The following is a 24,483-nucleotide window of genomic DNA, read 5'->3' as shown; positions in this document are numbered from 1 at the left end:
TTTGATCCCTCATCAATGTGTATTGTTTAATATATTTAAATTTTTATTTGTAATTTCATATTATTCAATTTAGTCCTCCAAATTTTATTTGCATCTGAAATTGACCCATACTTATTACTTATTTCTATTTTTAAATTGGCCCATAACTTTTTAAATGAGTATAATTTAGTACTTTTTTGTATTAATTTCAACATCACAATTTAAAATTATTTCGATTTGATCCCTCATCAATGTGTGTTGTATGATTTATTTAAATTTCTATTTGTAATTTCATATTTGTTCAATTTAGTCCTCCAAATTTTATTTGCATATGAAATTGATCCATACTTATTACTTAATTCTATTTTTAATTGGCCCATAACTTTTTAAATGGGTATAATTTAGTACTTTTTTGTATTAATTTCAACCTCACAATTTAAAATTATTTCGATTTGATCCCTCATCAATGTGTGTTGTTTAATTTATTTAAATTTTTATTTGTAATTTCATATTTGTTCAATTTAATTCTTAAATTTTTATTTTTCATAAAATTGAACCATGATTATTTATATTCTTAGTAATTTACTCCAAATCATATACAATTACAAATTGCAATTCAACGTTCGCGAAAGACGAAAATAATTAATCCAAAAATAAAAATTAACTCGATTTGAACTCAATCCGTATCTGATAGAGACCCGACCTGAATTTTATCTGCCAATGATGTGACCCGATCTGAACGAGATCCACCTGAAGTCTATCCGAACCTGAATTAACCTGCTTTTTAACTACTTCGGATCTAAACTGTTTTAACCTGAACTGGCAACGATCCGAACTGAAAATGACCTGACCTGAACCCGATCTGGATCTGGTGTCAAATCAACCTGAAAATAACCCGAACTGATTTGACCTGACCTGAACCCGATCTGGATCTAGTGTCAAATTTACCTGACTTGACCTGTATCCGATTTTACACGACCTGTCAGAATCCGACTGAAACCTAAACGATTACCCGATTTTACAACCCTAATCTCCACCACCTCCATTTTCAATTCTATTCACCTTGTTCTTTTCCTGTCATATTTCTTCCCTTTTTTTATTATACATAATCTCACATCCAAAATCTCCTCAACCAAACAAATAGATAAAAATTAAAAAAACTAAAAAAAAATGGAGATAGAAATCTAATCCCCACACTATGGAATGTGAATATGGGGATTCCCAAAACATGTTCTCTAAAATTCGCCAACCCTACTCTCATCCCTTTCACCTCTCTCACGATGACTTCAAACACCCTCCTCCCACTGGCGCTACCAAGGCGGCAGAGGCGTTACTAGGGCCGCCGATGGATCTTCCATTGAAGTGGTTCATAGACCAAGGGTTGTCCTCCGGGTTCCAAAAACAAGCCCAAGCAATCTCTCCTCCTATCTCGTCAACCCAACCCCACCATGAGTCCTAATGTTCTCGAAATCCCCGGCGGGAATGATCTAGTCGAAGTTATCTCCGCCTTCTCTCATCGAAAAAAAATCAGAACCTCGTCGAAGCTATCCTAACTTTCCGTGGCAGATTCAACATCTTATTCCTATCAGCCACGGTCCTACCTCCAACGACATCGTATAACGTCCCCAACACGTTCTCTATCTCTTTAGCGGGTCCTCAATGGCAGGTCGTCGTGGGGTTCGCGCTTGGCTCGTTGATGGCGGCTGACACTGTTTATATAGTTGCCGCCACGTTCAACAATCATTCGTATCATCAGTTACCAGGAGGAGGAGGAGGGGAAGAAGAAATAAGGAATACGGTGTCGTCTGGCGGAGATGGTGAAGGTCAGTCGCCGCAGTTTTCTAGTGTCGATGAAGATAGTATCGGTCACGGTGGTGATTCGGAATCTTGTGGGGTTTCGATGTATAGTTATCATTATGGCGGTGGATCGATGTGATTTGGGCTCCAACCGCTAGACCGCAGCCGCCTTTCTAATGAGTTTTAAAGATTTGGCTTTCCTTATCAAAAAAAGATTCACCTTTGGGATCATTGTGAATTAATGGAGTTCAGTTTTCTAATTGCCAGAATTTTTATAATTAATTTGCCTTGATATGTAAAATAATTCAATACTTTAGATCTTTATGTTTAACTTTTGAAGTACGAAATTCTAATTGAAGGGTGTAACGAATTATCCAATATGTTTGTTGTTGAAAGTTTTACCCAAATTTTGTAAGTTTATTTTTGTTATGGTTACTTTTAAGGTAAACTATATATTTATTTTGTCAATTATCATTTTGATTTTGATTTGGTCATCTAATTATTTTATTTTTTTTAAAATCAAATTTAGTGACACATTTGATCATTTATTGTTAAAAATAAATATAACTATTGAGATGTTTTTTTAATGATGATGTAGTATTATCTTATGTTGACACAATAATATCACTATTAATTTTTTAAAAATAGGTAACCAAACCGAAATTAGAATATAACTGTAGGTGTAGGGACGGAGCCAGAACTAAATATTGACAGGGGCCAAAATATTGAACTATTTCAGAAAAATATATAGACTTATTAGGTATTTAAACTCAAAATTCAGCATGAATCAAGCGACTTTAGTGATTAAGAGATTGTTGTTATCATTGAGGTCTCGAGCTCGAGCACTGCTCATGTAGGGGTATGAGCGTTCATTGTCAAATAGTTGAGAATCTTTGTACATATATTACCTTGTATTCACCCTACATTTATATAAAAAAAACCCTCAAAATTCACAAGATAACACCTAATTTGTCTCATATTTAAACTTACAGTGCCATAAATTGTTATTAGACCAAAAATTTTGAGAACACGATGTTATCATTCTTTAGTTCGGTCCTTACTTGATTAAATATTTAATAAATTTATATATTTTTTAATTTAAATATTTATTATTACATTAATTAAAATACTATTAGATCAAAATTATATCAAATATATAAATTTTAACAATGGTCGGAGCCCCTTTGAGCCCTCACTAAGCTCCACCCCTATTTAGGTGTAATTTAAAAAGAAAAATGAAATTAAAATATAACTTTTTGGTTAATTTTAAAAAAATAATTTTATGATTAAAATAAAATTAAAATGATAATTGGGTGATTAAATATGTAATTTACCTTTAATTCTTAATATTTCAATTTTCATCTAATCATTAGTATGTACTTTTGTTGTTTTTTAATTTGTTTACTTCTAGATGCAAATGATGAATGAGTGTATTTTTATTGTGATAACAAAGAGACAGAAATAATAATATAATAATTATAATCAAATTTAATTAAATATAAATAAATTTACTATTTTCTTATGTCTTATTAAATATTTTTATGATTTTTATAAAAAATTAATTTTGATCCGTTATTATTAACATTTATTACTGATAAAATATATAAAAAATTTTAATTTTTAATCAAACAGTTTTAAAATATATATTTAATAAAATTTAATTTTTTAAAATATTTAAAATATAGTCAGAGTTTTGACTTTTAGAATAACAATAAGGGACAAGTTTATTATTTATTTATTTTTAAGTTCATAAATTCTAATTTTTAATAAGTGGAAGATCATTAATTGATGTGTTTCAATGTCAATAAAAGTAACACATCCAATGGTATTTAACATCCAGAAAACCGTCAAATAAAATGCACTTCATTTCAAAATATCACAAGTACCACCTTAGCCCAAACCATCACTAGGAAAACTATAATCAAAATCCTTTTTATCCGGCATTAACTTGGAACCGTGCGATCTATAACGCCTTACAAGATCATGTAGTGTATGTAACCTCGAGTATAGTATGATGAACCAAGCAGTCTCAAGACTTATGTTAGAATAGTGAATTACTATTTTCATTAATATCATTTAATTAATTAGGTACCATATGCTTCAACCTGTATCAAATGTTAGGCCACTCATTGAAGATAAAAAGTACAACCTATATGAAATTTTACCATGAGCATTATAGTAAAGCATTTCTTTATAATTTATTATCAAGTATACAAAAATTATACATCAATATTATATATAAGGGTAAGTAAAATTAATTTTAAAAATCAAATTCTTTGATCTTTAGTGAAATAATTAGATTGTTTATAATTTGATCTTTGATTTTTTCCAATTCTTGTTTCATTTTAAATTTATTTTAGTAATTTGAACTAATTGTTCTAAACTTTCTCTTTTTATTTTTAGTCCTTAACTTTATATGATTTTTTGTCTTTTTTTTTTTTAGTTTTAAATTATTTTCCATCAAATTTGAACCATATGTTCATAAACCAGTACATAATAACTATGTAGCTTATTATTATTTTTTGCAATTTAATCCTAACTTTATACGTTTTCTTTTTTTAGTTTTCCCTTTATTTTAAGTCCATTCTTTATTAATTTGTACCACATGCTTCTATATATGTAATTTCAATTTCTCTTTTTGACAACAAATTTCTTCTTTTTCCAATTTTTGGTTCATATTCTTTTATGTTATTACATATTTTATTTATTGGTCCTTTAATATGACTCGTTACAAATTCTTTCTTCCCATCATTCTTATTCACATCAATTCTCGTCTTCAAAATACTTTCTTAAACGAATGTATGATTATTATGATATTTTAGTATTTAAATTAATTTTACTTTTTATCTATTATCTTTAATTTTTTACATAGTTTCATTCAAGATAAATTAACCATTTAAATAAATTAATTCATAATTTTAAAATTTATATGGTTATATAGTATTTATATATATGTATGAACTTTTAAAAACATAATAAACTTCGAATGATACACCGAATACATCGATGCTAATATATATAATAAAAGATAATGATTCAGCCCTTATACCATATTAACTACTATATCATCGGTTTTCTATCTACTTGCTCTCAACCAACCGCATGGACAAACCACTATTCTATAGCTTTAAAATTGGTAGGTCAATAATACAATTTGAACCTATACGCTTTAAAATTGGAGGAATTAAGGGATTTTGAAGGAGAAAACAACTTTGATGTGAAATTTGTAAAACTTTTGGTTGGTGATACAGATTTCTTAACAGACGAGTTTTGTATTGGAACTAATATAGAGCGAGTATCCATTTACATAATATTTTTTTTTTATTTTAAACAGATTTATAATCTTTGGATGAGCGAAAATAGACAGCTGAGATTAATTTGATTTCTTCCGTTGAATATCTTCTTATTTCCTTTTTTATAAACTAAACATATCTTCTCATCCAAATATATATTTAGTTTACTTTAGTTTTGTTTGATCTTTGATGGTAAGATGAAGACTGGGGCTGCCACTGTTTTATGAGACGAAAACATTTAAGAGAACCATCCATTATGATTTGTTGTCTTATTGTCTATAGTTACTTTGCCGTTACATATTCAAAGATGTTTCCTTTTTCGGGGTAATAAAAAGCAAAACTTGATATGGAACCCATTCCATTTCCACGGGTTAAAAACCCACTTGCGCGTAAACCAAGAACCAAGGTTATGCAATTTGCCCATATCCATATGTGATCTTTCGCTTTGAACATTAGTGTGATGGTCCCGGTTGCTATGGAAAGTTTGCATTGATAAACATGGCCGCCACCATCCACAACACTTGCCCATCACTTTGGGTTTATAACAATTGACTCTTACACATTCATCATCTCATTGTTCATTTTTACGATGAATTAACCGTTTTTACTCATTGTATTTCACCATTTTAGTTAAAAAAAACACATTATATGTTAAAGATGATGTTAGCATATATACCAACGCTATGTATTATACCAAGAATAACCTATCAAGTCATTTATGTCGTTAAAGAGAGTGTTATTCTCCTTAGAATTCTTGAATTCAAACAACTGTGTTGCGTGCATGTTGTAATTGATTAAGAAATATTCTAAATAGATACTATCTTATAATCATCATCACATAAACAAAAATATTATGCCAACAATAATACAAACTGGCTAAACCGAAACCCGAACCATGTATTATTTATTGGCAAGAGAAATGTGAAGCTATGAACAAAAAGGCGGTGGATTTGCTATCTTCAAACAAATCTAAGCCAACTAGGTACATTACATTACATACAGCCTTCCTTCCACCCCCAAAATAATATCTTATTTACCTCTCTTTTCTATTTCAATATATCATAAGATCTTTAATCTGTTCTTTTTACTCCCTCATTGATTTTCTCTAAAAGATGCATCATTAAAGGGTTAAACCCTAATAATATTTCTGAGTTTCCCTAGACCTGCTGCGCCTTTCTACACTGTTTACTCATGTGAGTGAGAGAAAGGATCATCTCCTTACCTTCACTCATTTTAGAGTTATGAGTTAACCTGAGGCATATATGTCTCAATCAGCATCGGTTAATGCCTCGAGTAAGAGAGAAGATGAGGAAGATAAGCATAGGAATCAGAAACCCTTCCATGGGCTGTTAAACCCATGTATAGAATCACCGAATATAGAATCTAGAAAGTCATCAGCGCTGTTAGAATCAAGTGTGCTGTCAGTACAGCAGGAACCTTCATCAGAGTTGCTGCTAAAAAGGGAAGAACTGTCACTTGACGATGATCCCTCTAAAATCCTTTGCAGATGATAAATTTTGAATGAAAAGATCCAATGCTCCCATGAGTATCTCGATGATCGAGCTGGGGTAGAATTCATCAAGATTAAAATGTGTCAAAGAACTGACTTCAGTGGATTCTCAAAGTAACCATCGACGGAATGGCCTTGTTCTGTTCCTCGTCAATCTTGAGGCCCTGGGAGAGCACCTGCAAGACAAGTTCCAAAAGCACCATGCAATGACAACTTATAAACTAAAAAACCAAACCAAGGAATTGAGATTCTTTACCTTGCATAAAGAAGCATATAGCTCCTTTCGTTAGAACTCTTTCGAGTTCTGTGGCAGTTACCTGCCAAATTATCACCGACCAAAAAAAATTTTGAGGAATGATTAACATAATTAGAATATAATAATATGTGTAACATGAAGACAGAACATGAGGTGGAACGATTGGTGCATCAGACAAAAGGGAAAAATCATAGCAAAAGTTACATAAATTTCAATTCAATCCAGACTCAAAGTTGAAAACAAAGTCACCCTTTGCTTACTTTTGAAGAAAGAGGAGAATTTCCGTATAATCCTTTTATACGGGAAGTTAATTGATTTTAAACTAAAGTGAATCGTTTAAAAGAATCAATAATTATTACAAGCATTGCAGCAACAGCTAAACCATTACATATAGCAATAACCTTCAGATTAAGTTAGGAAGCTCAAACGGAACATGATTCTACAAAAATTAAAGACAGGTAACCAGAATATAAAGTAGATGAAAATGTAGATCGAGGAAAGTTGCATGGAATAACAAATGAAATGACGAGGTACGATGATAGTTGTAGAGAACAATACATACTGTTTGTCATCAATTTTAAACCATTGTTTGTGCATTTTTAACATAGCACAAGTAGTGACCCGAAAATGATGCATTCATAATATCCAAATGGACCACGACACCGTAAAGCTGTATATGGGTGATTTATCACTTGTCCCACTATATGGTGCCAAGTTCAGGGTCAGGGAATCGAATCGCTTTGTTAAGCTTTCCGAATTTACCGAACTGCAACAATAACACTTAAATTGTAAGAATCTGCACAGAACAAAGAGCAAAACACATTCTTTATTGAATGATGTACCTGAAATCTCTTCAAAGCAATTGTAAGAACATTTGGAGCCTCTAATATTGTCAACTTCTTTTTGGCCTTCTCGTAAGATTTGCATCTGAAAAAAACAAAGACAGAGAAGTGAGCAAAACTATGAAATCAATACCTTCTGCAAGTAGAGAATTTTATTCAGGACCCGCAACCATGCAGATGAATGTAGTTGCAAAATACAGCCACCAATGTCAACTAACACAAAAACTCAAAAAGAAGGAACTGTTGAATAAAATTGATCATCGAAGTAATTTTATGCCACTTATCAATCTCTGATGAAACACAATATTTTTCACAAACAATTATAATTCCATAGTTCTGTTATTTGTTTAATTATCAGCGTATAGATCTAACAAAAGCCTAAAAAAAATAGGTCACATTACACAGAAGAGAAAAACTAATCTAATATGAACATAAATGCTTTTTGTAGCTTCTAAAATTTAAGGAAAATTTGATCTCAAGAAGCATCAAAATACAACCTATAGCTTCTTTGGAGTATACTATTTATCCAAACAAAGACCATATTTCCAACAAGTTAAAAATTCAAATCAAAGAAAAAAATGGTTATGTTTTTGAGCCAATCCTCCCACCTTATTTCTCCCAAAGTTAATTGTCAACTTTTAACCAAGCAAATTTCAACCAAAGGACTATCTCCATAAAAGTTCATTTTAAAAACTCTTGCATTGTATTGATACTCTAATCTTCTGAGAGAGAAAAATGTAAGTGAACAAACCTGCTACATTGGTACTTATTTTCACCATCCAGAATCTCTGTCCTGGTAAACCGCCGAAGTGCCTCCCAGGTTCCTATTTCCCTTCGATTTCAACTGTAAGGTCCATCATTCTTTCATGCCGTTCAGACTTGCCTTGGCACTTAATACATTTTATCTGTAGACAATAGTAACAAGTTTACATGCACATTTGCATTTCAAAAGCACTCTTACCCAGATATATGACCTCGAGTGCATGACAGAAAGAATGCAGTCAAAACATAGACTGGTCAGAAATTACCTTTGAACGAAGGTAACCTCCAAATGTTAAACCTATAAAGTCGATTCTTCTTCTAAATAACTTGATGAAACCATCCCAGCTTCTCTAAGACAACAGATTGCATAGCATCAATAGCATACCTACCAAATGTAAATTTATCAATCAACTAGTGCAGCATTATCGAAAGGACTTCTCATGAAAGTAACATAATTAAAATGATAAACATTTTAACATTTCTAAATATCTCTCGCCTTAAAATTCATGTGCATCTTCTTCTTTCCCATTAGAAAGTTGAATACCAATGTTTTGTAGTTGGGAAAGTATTCCGATGGGGGATAGTGGAAATCTCCCATCCTTGGCCTTCAAAACTAGATTTTCAAATTCACACATGAAGCACCATTCTTTCTTTGCACCTAAGAAATTATATTAAGAGTCATCCAACATGTTACATTAAAACACAAAAATGTAATAATTCCAGCTCGGAAACATTAGAGGGACATACATGCTTTGGAATGGAGTCCATGAAGAAAGTAAGCAGTCAGGAGGAGTGAAAATCAAGCATTGGAGGACAGCATTGGCATAACAACTGTGCAAAGTAATTAGCACATTAACAACAGAAAAAGACAATAAAAGTAAAATATACACACATCCAAGGTCCAACTCTTTTTTTTTTTTTTGATAAAAATGGGAGACCTCATTAAAAAACCCCTTCATAACCTATGAAATATACAATATTTCACAGGACATTGGGGTCCAACACTGCTTAAATGATGAAAACTCATAATTTAAAAATATGCATGTGAGGAATGTCCAATAGAAGCAGCACAAGGAAGGAACATGATCAAACATATTGTTCCCTGATGCAGAACATAGACAACAATTGGACTTGTCTAACCTAACTATACTAGAAGTATACACATTCTGCTTCTGGAACTTTTATGCAAGTTCAATGTTTAATTTGAAAAATATTGCAGCTATTTAGCAATTAAAGATGGGTATTTTCTGTTACATTAGATACATGAGGTATTTTTTGATTTTTTTTAACCTCAAGGGAGAAGATGATTTTCTGTAATATTGCTTACGTTTTAGTTTGTATTTATTACCTATTTCCACAGTTTATAAGGCCACATGGTTGCAGTTCCACCTTATTCCACTATAAAGTTTGAGAAATGATTCATAAGAAAACATTTCCTGCAAAGGCCAAAAAAAGCTAATATGTCAAAGGCTCATTAAGCTTAAAATAACAACTTTAAGTTTATCACTAAATTTTCCACCAACCTCATTACTAGCTCCAAGTTGATGGTGTTTCGGCAATTTAGATCCTCTTAATTGATCAACAACTTTCAACATAGAGGTTTTCAGCCCATTCTTACAAACCTGAGGTAATTTAGCAACATTTGCATGATCGTCATCAATTTCCCAGATTTCACACTTGGAACAGCATCCACTCTAGCATTGGATGAATAAACATCAGATGACTTTAATATATGAGAAGCATTGGTAGGTCCATTAATGACATAAGTAGAGCCTGATTTTTCAAACATGATGATGGCAAGCTACTGACTAGTGGAACATCTGTACAGGTAGTTTCTTTGGGTTTTGTGCATGCAAATATCCTTAGCCCCACACTCCACCTGGTTAGCCCATTCAGAATTTGAAGACTTGGAGTTTCTGACATTTGAAGAACCTAAACCAACATTTTCTAACAAGTTACTCCATTGGAAAGCTTGGCTGGCCCCAAAGTAGTAGCCCCTGAGCATCATCATCCAATTTGGTATCTTTCACCTTGGATGTGTGGATGTGAGGAAGAAGCATTTCCAGACAAATCAAAAGAAAATGTAAGGATGATCCAGAAAAGTGAGGCCTCTATTCGTCTTTATGATAAGCATTAAAAGACTCATTGTTAGCAACATTGGTAGATGGAACTGATTTCAGAGTTCTGTCCCAGAAACCAGAAGACAATCTAGAACCTCAGCAATTGAGCCCTCACACATATCCTTACCACCTGACCCTGAAGGACTAGTTGCTCTCCACTGGCTATCTCCACTTAGATCAGGCTTAGTTTGTTTAATTCATTATTTTAGAATTTTTATCTACAGACTCTATCAGCCTAACAAATTTTGGAGATGATGGATTGGTTTGATCCAAATTGTTTACAACAGACGAAGTCCAAAATGTGTCAAGATTTGCATCAGCAGAGAACTATCTAATTTATCAGGCTCATCTGAACTTATGCTCTCACACACAGAAACATCACCAGATGATTCACTACCAGCAGCAGAAGATGAGAATCCAGAAAATGAAGCACTGGAAGATTCAGAAGCAGAGTTCTGTCCTTCCCCATCAGCATGAAACTCAACTTTTGCATCATCATCCTTCCATGTAAAACTGCAGAAGAGCTAGAGGAACTCAACAATGCAAGTTCTGTTGGAGTTAAACAATGCAGATTCGTGGAGGATGTTCCAGTTAACTTTGCATCCAACTTTTCTTCGGTTTCATAGCCGTCTCCATATGGTCTTGTTCTAACTTCTGACCATAATCACCTTCCTCATCATGATCTTGGCATTCAACAATTGGAGGTGGATGACATTCTTCCTTGTGACCTTGACGCCAGTGAATAATTTGACACTTGGGAGAACTGAAACATCCAAATTTTGATGTAAACAAAATATTATTGAGAGACTGTACGTGATGAACGGAATCATCGGATAAGTAATGGTAAATACAGCCATATTTACTATTTTGTCCCATCTAATCAGTAAAACACATCAATAACATTACCACAAAGTGACGGAAAATGCTAAACTATTCTACAAGTGAGATTTTTTCTTTTACATAAAAAACATTTGAACAATTCACAAATTTACTTAGTGTACACAACGTCAACCCTGAAAAAAAGGAAAAAAACTCTTAAACTGCAAGTGAAGAAGGAAACGAAGAAAAAAAGATCATGTTTGAGTTTAAAAACTAAAATCTGCTGAAAATCGGCATAACTATCCATCAAAATAGCAGCATTTAAGACTAGCCCTTTCGTTCATGACAGATTGTGGATGAGTTTATAATTCATGTTCACCAACTCTTCTAAATTGCTTTGTTTCTCACCGCATAAACACAAACCTTTTACCCCAATTATATGCCTACCATACAATCCAGGTTAAAGCTTATTCAAATTAGACCAGCACTTGCACAGCACTAACTGAAGCACTTGTCTAATCAAATATTCTTTCAATTGCACACCGTTTAAAGAATCGAGTCTCAAACTAATGGCCAAAATAAAGAAAACTCAACATTTCTAAATAAATTAGAAAAATAACCCGAAATCAACAAGCTAACGTACCAGTATCGAACGGTTTTACAGCGGGAGCACCGAGTAGTAGTAGGACAATAACAAACGGCGCATTGATGATAGTTCCGCGAAATGGAAACCGCACCGTATCCAACCGTGGCTTCAAGTTCGGCCCTAGCGGTCTCCTCCGAGGCCAAAATCAAAAGCCTATGGATCTCCGCTTGCCTGGCTACAGATAGCCGCCATTTCCGCCTAACGAAAAAGCCGATCAAAGGAAGAACGAGGGAGACCAAAAAGACCAGGCTCGAAAACCCTCGATCCCCAACAAGAAACATTTATCCTGCACCCGATCCCGATAGGCCTCCAACGGAGACGGTAAATCCTTCCTTACCTCATCAATACACATAGATTCCAACGACGTCGCCCTCTCGGTCGCTGTCGCGGTGGAACTAACTCTAGCTGTCAGACATGCAACTGCAGCCGTTGATTTTGGACTGAAGCAAACCGTTGAACCGCGACCGTGATCTCGAAAAGTGAAATCATTCGAGAATTTAAATAAAAAAAGAAAATAAACAAATCTAAAAGGGATTGGCAGCGACACAAGAATGTTGATATTGCTTGAGTTAGCCAAAAAGGTGAAAGCTTAATCTTCTTCTTCAGCTCGGCTGATTATCAGGCAACAATCTTTTTTCATTGTTTTAGATCGAGATTTTAACAGAAGAAAGAACAAAAAAAAAAGGAAAATAATACTAAAAACTTTATTTAAATTAGTAATTAAATATTAATATTTTATATTAAAATATGATATTTTCCTCGTTTAAAAGGGAAAACTGGGGTTGAGGGAAAGGAATTTTGTCTTCAGGAATCGAGAAGCGTGAATTCTTTGGCCATCAAATATTCTGACCAGGGTGGGGGCCACGGATTGAACCGGTTTTTAATCTATTTTAATTCTTGAGTAAAATACGTATTTAGTCACTCAACTATCATTTTAGTTATATTTTTATCATCTAACAATTATTTCCCCCCAAAATTATCATTATCGTTACATTTTGATTTTATTTTATTCATCAATTGTTAAAAATTAATAGAATTTTTTATATGATATTTTTAAATTTTTCAATGATGATATGTCATTATCCTATAAAGGCGTGTCAACGTCACTATTATTTTTTTAAAGATAGGTGATCGAGGGTCTGTTTGTTTCCCTATAATTAGTTTTTCGAAAATTATTTTCCTCATTTTCCGGTGTTTAGTTGGTGAAAAATAGATGGTCAATGTAATTCAATTTCTTAGTCAACTAAATTTCCTTTCCATTTTTTGAAAAATGACTTACTATATGATTTTCCGTAAGTCATTTTATGAACTTTTCAGTTCAAAGCATAAACACTCAAAACATTATTATTTTATATATTCAATATTAATATTTATTTTAGTATCATTTTAATAAATATAATTAAAATATTTTGATATTTTTAATAATATAATATTATATTGTTATAATTATATTATTATAATTGACAAAGTCATTTTTCATATCAAAATAAATTCATTCTTCTTAAAATAATAAATAAAGGAACTTAAACGTAGTAAAGACAAATAAGGGTCTATCCCACAGAGACTAAGAAAGTCGATGAAATTCTCGTTCTTGATTTTGACCTTGGCGTGAAATTTAAAAGAAAAATAAAATGAAGGGTTTTGAAGTTGTAGGATAAAAAAAAAACAAATAAAAGGTAAGTAGATCGTAAAGAAAATTGAGAAGAAATGACGTAGAGAAATTGAGGAGTGGATAAAAGGAAACTAAACTTGGAAATTCAGTTGATAAAATCATCCTTAGGCAACAACTCAACTCAATTTCTTCGAATCATCGAAATAGATTTACCCTTCGGGATTCACGTCGGTTACTTTATCTATAAGGGTAACCCTTGTGACTAACTTTGTATACAGAATACCCAAGCGCAATACTTCAATCTCGGATTTGGAAATTAATCTAATCAACATCAATTGTTGTAGATCAAGAACCATTTAAGCTCATTTAAAACCAACTCGGATAGTTGTTGCAATAAAAACCATTTCCGATCTCAATCCCCTCTTTAGCAATCAATTTGCTAGTTGTGTTCCTAGGAAGTTGAATTTGCTTTCAATAAGTCGATCATTCCCCCCACATATAATCGTGAGAATCATTCCGACTATAGTCAATCTTGTGGTTTTGAAAAATGGTTTTGATTTGAGTTAAAGTGCAGAGAAATGAGAAATGTATCCGAAGTTACTTAAGTGCTATTCAAATCTCATGTTAAAATTGAGTCATCGCTTTAGCCCTCGGCTTAGAAGAAAATTAGCTAAGCATAACAAAAATCATACTTAGCATTAAAAATAAAAGCTTTAAAGTAAAATAAAGAGACGAAAGTGAAGAAAATGAAATTTCTAATTATAAAAATTTAAGAAAGAGAGGAACAAGCTAATTTGAGAGATGTTTGAAGCATTACCCAAGGTAGGTATTTATAGCTTCCTAAAACCCTAGAAATGTTGAAAATTACAAAAAATAAATCCTAAAAAAATAGTTTAAAATAAATTCAAATGATAATTCTAAAATATTGAATTTTAAATTGCTTGAAATGATCCAACCCTCTGTCCACCTTCTAGAATTGTTGATGGACGCTGCTAACTGGACCTTCTAGAAGCTGCTGACTAACTACTACTTCAGCATTTCATGCCCACTGTTCCAGCCTTGATTCCAGAACAAAAAGTACAGTTTTTAGGCATTTTAAGCACATTTTTCAGTAATGATCGTCATGCACAAAAAACATATAAAATTGTCCGATTTAGCAGTAAGCATGAACAATCGAAGAGTATTGTTGATTATTAGCTGAAATTTAAGGTTGAGTTTTGATTATTAGGTGATAATTAAGCATAAGAAGAGCTTAAATTATCTTGAAACAATAAGATGAAGAGAATAGAGGGGATTAAAGAAAAGAGAGGAATAAGTGAAATCTTGAAAGAGTTCTTTAATGAGGTTTTAGAGTGAATTTGACTTGTCATCAATCTAATTAACATATATGAAGTATTAGAATTGGATTTGTAACATGTTAAAATTTGGGTATGATTCTGAATTTCTTAAGGAGAATAGGATATAGAGGTTAAAGAAGTGATTATTGAGTAGAAATGAGGGCAAATATGTATATGTAAGTAAGGAATATGAAAGGGGATGAAATATGAAGCATTTGAGTTGAATTAAATGGATTTTCGGGCTTAAAATGCAAATTCTAGGCAAGGTGTATCAATGCACATTGAATTTACATCGATGCACTCTTTAAAGAAGAAACATCGAATGCAAATGGTGCATCGATGCATAAGGAGTGCATCGATGCATCCCTTTAAAATGAAAACAACAAGGTAATTTGTGTATCGATGCATGGGTAGTGCATCGATGCACATGTTAAAGAATGCATCGATGCATTGTAGCATGCATCGATGCATTGTAGCATGCATCAATGCACTTCATGGGTAAATTGAAATAGACATTTCTTCTGGTCTAAGAAATGATAGATTAGATTATAAAAATGGGATATTGATATGTATCAATGTATAATTATGTAGATATCGAACACGAACAAGTTCCGGGTTATGTATCAAGTTAAGATTCGATCGAAATAGAGGAAATCATAAAGTGGATTGAAACTTAGTGAGGCCAAGGTGAGTGCACATTATTTAGTATATGATGTTAAATGGAAGATAACTTATGATAAGTCTATTTCCAATAGTAAAATTGAATTCATAGAAGTATGTGTTTGTTATGATTTATATGTGTGCATGAGTATATGTGTTATTGATATGATTCTATGATCATAGGATGTAAACTATGTGATAAGTGATAAGTGACTATATGGAATTATATGAGAACAAGAGATGACAATGATTTACATGTCATATGAAAACCAGAGATGTGTTATAAGCAAAGTGACATGTATGTGATAAATGAATGATATGAAAAGTGAGATAAACAAAGTATGGTTGATATAGGTAATATAAGAATAGCTCATAGGTTATATGATAAAAGATGGAACCATAGGAACATTAATTGATTACTTGATAATAAGTCATAAGGTTATATGCATAGGTAATATAAGTTATAGATGAGAATATATAGGAATATCAAATAAGTTATGAGAACTTACATGACATTGATATATAGGCTAGATGAAAGTATACACATGAATATATAAGTTTATATGTTATTTTATAGCTATGGGATACCCATGAACATATGTGATGTGATATGTTATGAGAATGACCCATGTGACTAAGTGTGAATTGATAGTATGTGATGTATATGTATATGTTATTATATGTGACATGATATATGAGTTTATGTGATATAAAACTGTATATGTGAAATAACATGATAGGTGATAAAACCGTGAGCCTATATGATTATATGTTTATTGTTACATGATATGACATGCGAGTTACATGAACAAATGAGAAATGGTATAAGTCATATGAAACGATCTACGTGAATACATGCACTTGTGATACATGTGATATATGGTTACACATACATGTGGTATGTGACAGAAGAGAAATAACAAGTGATATGAAATGTTATAAATGATAATGCCCATGTTATGATATGAGAGCTAGGGGTATAGTTGGCATGCCAAGAGTCGAGGGTTTACCTATGTCTTTCGAGACATATGGACAGTTTACCTAGGTTCTCCGGGACCTATGGACAGTTGCCGAGGTTCTTTATGACCTCTGGATAGTTGTCGGGGTCTTTGTGACCTCTGGATAGGTCCTTCGGGATATTTATACGAGCTGTGGTGACATCATAGTGGTACAACCTCAATAGACTCACGTATCTACAGTTATCACATGTGTACCATGGGCTAATAAAGAGATATTAATAAACTGGATATGATGATATGTTTGTTTCCTTATGAAATATTATGTGTGATATATGATGGTACAAATGGTAATTATAATTATATGATAAAATGAATCAATAATAGTGATAAGAATGAAGATGATGATATAGTTGCTTGTGTGTTTGATTTACGATAGGATATATGTTTTACATGAAATTATATATATATATGTTATATGGTATACGTGAGTACATGTTAAAGTATATGTGAATGAGTATAATTGATTGACATGATGATATAATAACAAGTCTATCAGATATATAATATGGACATAAAAGATCATAGGAACAGGAGATAAGAGATATGAATGATAATGACATATATATATGTATGTATTTGTTACATATAACAGTATATGAGTTATAAGAAATGATTACTAGTAAATGTTTACATTATATGTTTATTGCCTCACTAAGTCATAGACTTAGCGTGTGATTGTTTCACACATATGTTACAGAAGTGAGAAGAGTAAAGAGCAATGTGGAGCAAGACAGGTCAGTTCTCCTTACCGAAGGTCAGATCAAAAGAAAGATGAATAATATGTATGTTAACAACTAAAGTTTTAATTGGCAAGTATTCAAAATAATTTATTGTATAAGCTGTGAATAGTTTTGTAAATGTTTTGAATAAGTTATATGTTATAAAAGTTTTAAATTATTAACTAATTTTGTACAATCAAAAGTTTTGAAAAATTAATGTGATATCTCGGACTCGGATCCGGTTTGGATACGGGTTGGGAGTGTTACACCCACCCCGTCAAACAACAAGAGCGGGTATGGCAGTGGGTGCGACAGACTATTGCGACAGTGATTCTGAGCCACTCGACACCCCCACTACGGGTAGTGCAGTGAAGTGCTAGTGACCTCCACCAAGGGTGACTGGTGGTCTGGTTGGGTTACCGGTATGATGTCTAGTTTGTACCATTATTGAAAAGCAAAAGATTAGTGAAAATCAGTATTGAAAAGGGTAAAGGAAACTAACCATTAGATTGGAAAATATTGACGGCAGATAGGGTGGACCGACGCAGTGCAGCGGTGAGATGGACACGGTGGTGCAAGGCTGCGTTAATTGCGATGGGAGAGGGAGAGTCGGTCGGTTTTTAGAGAAGTGGAGGGGTTCTTGTACATGAGATAGAAAAGGGAAGGAAAAAAATTTAACAAGGATTGGGTCAAAGGGATTAGGATAGGTTTGTGAAATTGAATTTCAAAAGTAGGGGTCCACCGAAGTTTTCATTGGGTAGATTGGGCGGCGTGAACAGAGAATGTTAGATTTAGGGGGAAAATGGGTAGGGTCGGTGGCAAGGAAACAAAAATCTTGGGGGAAGCTACGCTATCGTGCGTCGGACAAAGGGAGAGGTGCTATTGTGTGCCATTAATAAACGGTGTTGAAGGGAATGAAATCCCAAAACTTTCCCGATGGTCCCCTGCTCATGTGCGCATATCACTGCTCCAAAATGTGGTGATTTCAAGCTTCCGGTTCGGATGGTTCTCAACTTTCGTTTAAAATTCAAGACTGAACAACGGGTACCTATAAAATGTAAAAATCAAAAAATTAAAATTAAACAAAATTAAAATCGAAAATAAGAACAAAAAATAAAATTAAAAACGAATATGGGTTACATCCTATAAAGCGTTATTTAAATGTTGTTAGCTCCACAACTAGTTTCGCTCATATTTCAAGCTCTTCCAATTCTAGGTGTTCGATTAATCCGACCAGAACATTATCGTACTAAGGCTTCAACCTTTGACTATTTACTTTGAATCGATACTTCTTATCATCTTCATTTTTCATCGTGTCATGCAGAATGTTTGAGTCACTTTATAAGGTCTGGCCATTTCGATTTCAGCTTCCCTGTAAAAAGTTTCAATTTCGAATTAAATAAAAGAACATTTTGAACAATATTAAATGATTTAAAGAATTTTCGATCATGATAATCCTTTAATCTCTCTTTCAATATATGCGCATTGTCGTATGTTCCTTCGAATTTCCTCTAGATTTTTATGTCCAGTTTCTGAGCTTCACTAATTGCGTCTATGTCTATGTTGCAATGTTTAACGGCCTAATAGGCTCAATGCTCTAACTCACTGGTAAATGGCATGGCTTAACAAAGACGAGTCGATGGAGACATTCCAATTGGACCTTTGTATGCAGTCCGATATGCTAATAACGCATCAGAAAGCTTCAGTCTCCAATCTTTTCGATCTGGCTTCACAATTTTTTGAGAATTATTTAATCTCGCGGTTGATACTTCGACTTGTTTGTTTGTTTATGGATGATAAGTAATGGCAATCCGCTAAGTTACTCTTAATTTCTTCATGAGGGCGTCGATCACTTTGTTGATGAAGTGGCTTCCTCGATCGCATATAATAGCCCATGGTGTGCTAAACCTATAAAAAATAGAATTTTTCAAATAATTAGTAGTGTTTCTGACATCATTATTTCAGGTAGCCTTAGCTTCTACCCACTTAGAAATGTAATCAACATCTAATATGATATAAACATTTCCAAATAATGAAATAAAAGGACCCATGTAATCGAGTTCCCACACATAAAAAATTTTATAAACAAAAATTGGATTTTGAGGTAATTAATTCCTTCAGCTTAAATTCTATTGGGATTCGAAGAGGCTCCAATTGAACAACCGAAAAAGTTTGCAAAAGGGGGAAATTGATGGAAATTGTTTTGGGAGTAAGGAGAAATAAAAGATAGAGCAATTGACACAAGGATTTATAGTGGTTCGACTTATCAACCAAGTCTACCTCCACTACCTAAGCTCATCACTTAGGATTTTCTAACAAATTCACTAATTTGTTCTTTCTTTTTAAAGGATCAAGAGATAACATTTACACTCCCTATCTTTTTCACTTGGCTAAGATAGAACCAACCCCTTTATAATAAAGGAAAGAAAATTGTAAACAAGAAAACCCTTTAAGGTAGGTGTTTACAAGGATTAAGCTCACAAAGAACAAATATTTAAAAGAGAGAATGAAAATAAGAATGAAAGACTTCTTCTCTTGCGTTTGAATGCTTGGATAGGTTCGCTAACCTTCTTCAAGTGTCTTGAACTTGTATTTATGTGTTGGAATGTTATTGTGTCCGTTTCTAGCTGTTGGAGGTTGTTTGGAGCCGTTGGGGATCAATTTTCATGCAAAATAAAGTTGCCTAGACCAAGGGGTATCGGTACTACCATTGTTATATTTAAATCAACTAGTCGTTACTAGCCGTTGGGGCCTTGTGGTATCGATACTATACCTTTGGTATCGATACTACTATACATAGTAGTATCGGTACCCCTTTGGGTATCGGTGCCATTTTTTTATTCTGGATTTTGAGCAAAGCTGGTAGTATCGGTACTACCTAGTGAGTATCGATACTTCCCTTACCTTTGGTATCAGTATCATATGAACAATATCGATACTTGTTCAACTGGTATTGATACTGTAGGAGCAATATCGATACTACTTGTATAGAAAACATATTTTGTGTTCAATTCCACTTTTAAGGACTTTGAATTATTTTTGAAAACTTTTGAATAAATTCAATTCAAGTACAAAAACATTTTGCCTTAATTGTTATATCAAAATATAGTTCAACAATCCCCCCATTTTTTATAGAACAAAACATTTGAAAAATTGTTTTTGGCAAAACTCCCCCTTAATAAAACGTTTAATGAAAAAGATACCAATTGTTGGAAAATATGTGAAAATGTTCAGCTCCCCCTTTTCATTAAGAAATTGAATTTTTCAAACTCATACTTCTCCCCATTTTTGTTAGATCAAAAAGAATTCATCTTTAAAGTTCTAAACTTTGGAGAGTAAGTGATAAATTGGACATTAAAGCATTTGAAAATCAAAGCTCCCCCTCAAAAGTGCATTCCAAACAAAATTAACTTTAAGAGCTTGACTCAAACAAATTGAATTTCAACAAAGAGTAACAAACAAGTAGTACTGAAATTCAATATATCCAATTCTAAAATACTTTATGCAATATCAAATGTTGAAATTAAGTGCATATGCATACAGATTTTAAAAAATGTTATGCATTTGAAAAATTTTATATCAATTGTTAGAGAGATATCTTTAACATTTAAAAAACACATGCATAATCATTTAAAATTTAGGTCAAAAATTAAAATTTGTAATATCAAAGCTTTGAAAAGTTGACATCAATTGTTAGAGATATCATTTGCATTGAAAATTAATTTTGACCAAAATCATTATGATGAACTAAAAATTATGAAAAAATCTTTAAAATTTAAAATGTTCATCATAAAATTTTTCAACATACATGAGATTAAAACAATGCATAATCATTTAAAATCAAACTCATGCATGCTTAAAACTAAATGAGTAACCAAATAACCAAAATAAAAATCATTAAGCTTAGAGGTTACCAATTCCTTTTCAAGTATGGCTAGAGCATATCAATTTCTTCATTTTCATCACTATTTCTCCCACACACCTACAAGAGACATTTATTTGGATTTTGGTATCCAAATTTCTTTAGATCCTTAAACGTTAGTTTCAATGCCCCTTATTCCTTTAGGAACCCATACTTGTCTAATTTTAAAAGATTTTTTCTTTTATAGGACAAAAATGTTCCAAATGACCATGAGAATGACAATGTGAGCACTTTGCCATTTTTAAGCATAATGAGTTGTTTTAGAAATTATTCTTTTCTTTTGTTAAGCTCTCAAGCTTGACTTTTAAATCAAAATTTTCTTTTTCTAAATCATTGATTTTGACTTTTGAAAGCTCTAAATCATTTTCAAAATTTCATTTTTGATTTAAAAACAAATTTACTTTCAAAACCAAATCATTTTCAACTTTAAGTTTTGAAATCAATTTCTTATATTTGGAATTCATGGTCTCAAATTCCAAATACAACTCATTATAAGCATCTTGTAACTCATCAAAAGAAAGTGAATTTAAATCATTTGAGTTAGAAGATACCTCGGGCTCTTCATGAGTGGCCATGAGGCATAGGTTGGCTACTTCATCATCATCATTGGAGTCATCTTCATCACTCCAGCTGCCACAAATGCCTTATTCTTTGATGATCCATTCTTCTTTAAGAGATGACATTCATACTTGACATGCCCCTTTATTTGACAATTGAAGCACCCGGGAACCCTTCTTCTTGGTTGATTCATGCTTCACTCCTTGGAAGACATGAACCTCTTGAACTTTTGAAGAGATTGGCCATCTCTTCTTCTTCATCATCGTCTTCATCCACCTCTTCGCTTGAATCTTCATAACTCTCATTGGTGTACTTGAAGCAATGTCTACCTCATTCTTCTTCTTGTTTGCTTCTCTTCATTTTTTTCCTCTTCATTAACCATCATCTCATGGGTGAGTAGAGAACCAATTAGCTCATTGAGAGTGAGAGACTTTAGGTCTCTAGCTTCGATAATTATCGTCTTCTTTGATTACCAAGACTTTGGAAGAGAGTAGATCATCTTCCTCACTAACTTCTCATTGGAGATAATTTATCCAAATCCTTTGAGACCTTCACAATCACGGAAATTCTATCCGTCATAGCTTTAATGTCTTCATCGGGTTCATCTTGAAATTCTCGTAGCTATGGTTGAGAAATATTATCTTGGTTTCCCTCACTTCATCGATTCCTCATGAGTGACTTGGAGCTTATCCCATATCTCCTTGGCATTGGAACAAGGAGACTCTTCAGTATTCATCTGGGTCTAATGCACAAAAGAGGATGTGCATAGCCTTGGCATTGAGCTGGAACTTCTTCTTCTCTCCATCACTTTAATAGTCCATATCGCTGGTTGGAATGATGTATCCTTTAATGATCAAATTCCAAGCTCCTAAATCGTTAGCTTGAATGAAGAGCATCATCCTATTCTTCTAATAGACCAAATTTGCTCCATTAAAGTAAGGTGGCTTGTTGACTGATTGTAAATCTTCAATGTAGTATGCATCGGAGGTTGAAGCCATTTCTTCTCGGTTGTGTTGGGAATTGGTAGAGCTTCTTCTAGGAACGTCTCAAGGTGGTTAAAACTTCTAAATGAATTAGACTCTATATCAATTGTTGAGATTCGAAAGAGGCTCAAATTGAACAACCGAAAAAGTTTATAAAAGGGGAAATTGATGGAAATTGTTTAGGGAGTAAGGATAAATAAAATATAGAGCAACTGAAATAAGGATTTATAGTGGTTTGACTTATCAACCAAGTCTACCTCCACTACCTAAGCTCCTCACTTAGGATTTTCTAACAAATTCACTAATTTGTTCGTTCTTTTTAAAGGATCAAGAGATAACCTTTACACTCCCTATCTTTTTCACTTGGCTAAGATAGAACCAACCCATTTACAATAAAAAAAGAAAAAAATTAAACAAGAAAACCCTTTAAGGTAGGTGTTTACAAGGATTAAGCTCATAAGAACAAATAACAATTTACAAGAGAATAAAAATAAAAATGAAAGACTTCTTCTCTTGTGTTTAAATGCTTGATAGGTTCTCTGACCTTATTTAAGTATCTTGAACTTGTATTTATGTGTTATAATGTTTTTGTAGCCGTTTCTAGCCATTGGAGGTTGTTTGGAGCCGTTGGGGATCAATTTGTGCAAATAAAGTTGCGCAGACCAAGGTATCGATACTCCTAAAGGGAGTATCAGTACTACCTTTGTTATATTTAAATCAACTAGTTGTTACTAGCCGTTGGGGCCTTATGGTATAGATACTATACATTTGGCATCGATACTACTATACATAGTAGTATCGGTACCCCTTTGAGTATCGATACTATTTTTGCATTCTGGAATTTGAGCAAAGCTAGTAGTATCGGTACTACTTAGTGAGTATCAATACTTCCCTTACCTTTGGTATCGGTACCATATGAACAATATCAATACTTTTTCAATTGGTATCGATACTATAGGAACAATATCGGTACTACTTGTACAGAAAACGTATTTTGTGCTCAATTTCACTTTTAAGGACTTTGAATTATTTTTGAAGACTTTGAAAACTTTTGAATAAATTCAATTCAAGTCCAAAAATATTTTGCCTTAATTTTTATATCAAAATATAGTTCAACAAATTCCCTGTATGTTGACACTTTTAACATGATTTACAAAACAAATAAGTGTCACAAGCAAAGTAGGCCAAAAGAAACCACACTCCAGAATTTTTCAAGCAGTACACTTTGTTCCAAAGTGACCACCGCACGAATAAGAGTGACATAAATTAAGTATAGAATTTACCTATTCCTTAGCAACGCAACGTCTAATTACCTGATCCGAGCATTGCTTCCACAAATAAGGATCGTCCCAAACATAAAATCTAGATTCTCGCTTTAACAGATTAATTTCAGACTTAGGTAAATCTAGAGGCAATTTACTTGTGGCCAGATAATTTACCATGTCCTCATACCAAGGAATTGATTTTTGAGCTAACATCACATATTCCTCTGGAAATTCTTCTCGAAGGGGTGGATCAGTTAAGGAAAGCAGATTACGGCTCAAATGATCTGAAATAAGATTCTCGCATCCCTTCTTGTCCTTTATCTCCAAATTGAACTCTTATAAAAGTAGGATCCATCAGATAAGTCTTGGTTTTGCCTCTTTTTT

General features: G+C 32.9%; 2 pseudogenes; one reads left to right on the top strand and one right to left on the bottom strand.

Moving 5' to 3' along the window:
* The first annotated feature begins 1,190 nt into the window (after positions 1 to 1,190).
* Positions 1,191 to 1,953, top strand: LOC120155963 (annotated as a pseudogene).
* Positions 1,954 to 5,997: 4,044 nt separating this feature from the next.
* LOC120155957 lies at positions 5,998 to 12,648 on the bottom strand (annotated as a pseudogene).
* Between the last annotated feature and the right edge of the window lie 11,835 nt (positions 12,649 to 24,483).

Source organism: Hibiscus syriacus, unplaced genomic scaffold, assembly GCF_006381635.1.
Source record: "Hibiscus syriacus cultivar Baekdansim isolate YM2019G1 unplaced genomic scaffold, ASM638163v2 tig00111210_pilon, whole genome shotgun sequence".
In the NCBI taxonomy this organism is placed as follows: Eukaryota; Viridiplantae; Streptophyta; class Magnoliopsida; order Malvales; family Malvaceae; genus Hibiscus; species Hibiscus syriacus.
The sequence above is the reverse complement of the archived record's forward strand: the minus strand, read 5'-3'. Positions and strand labels throughout refer to the sequence as shown.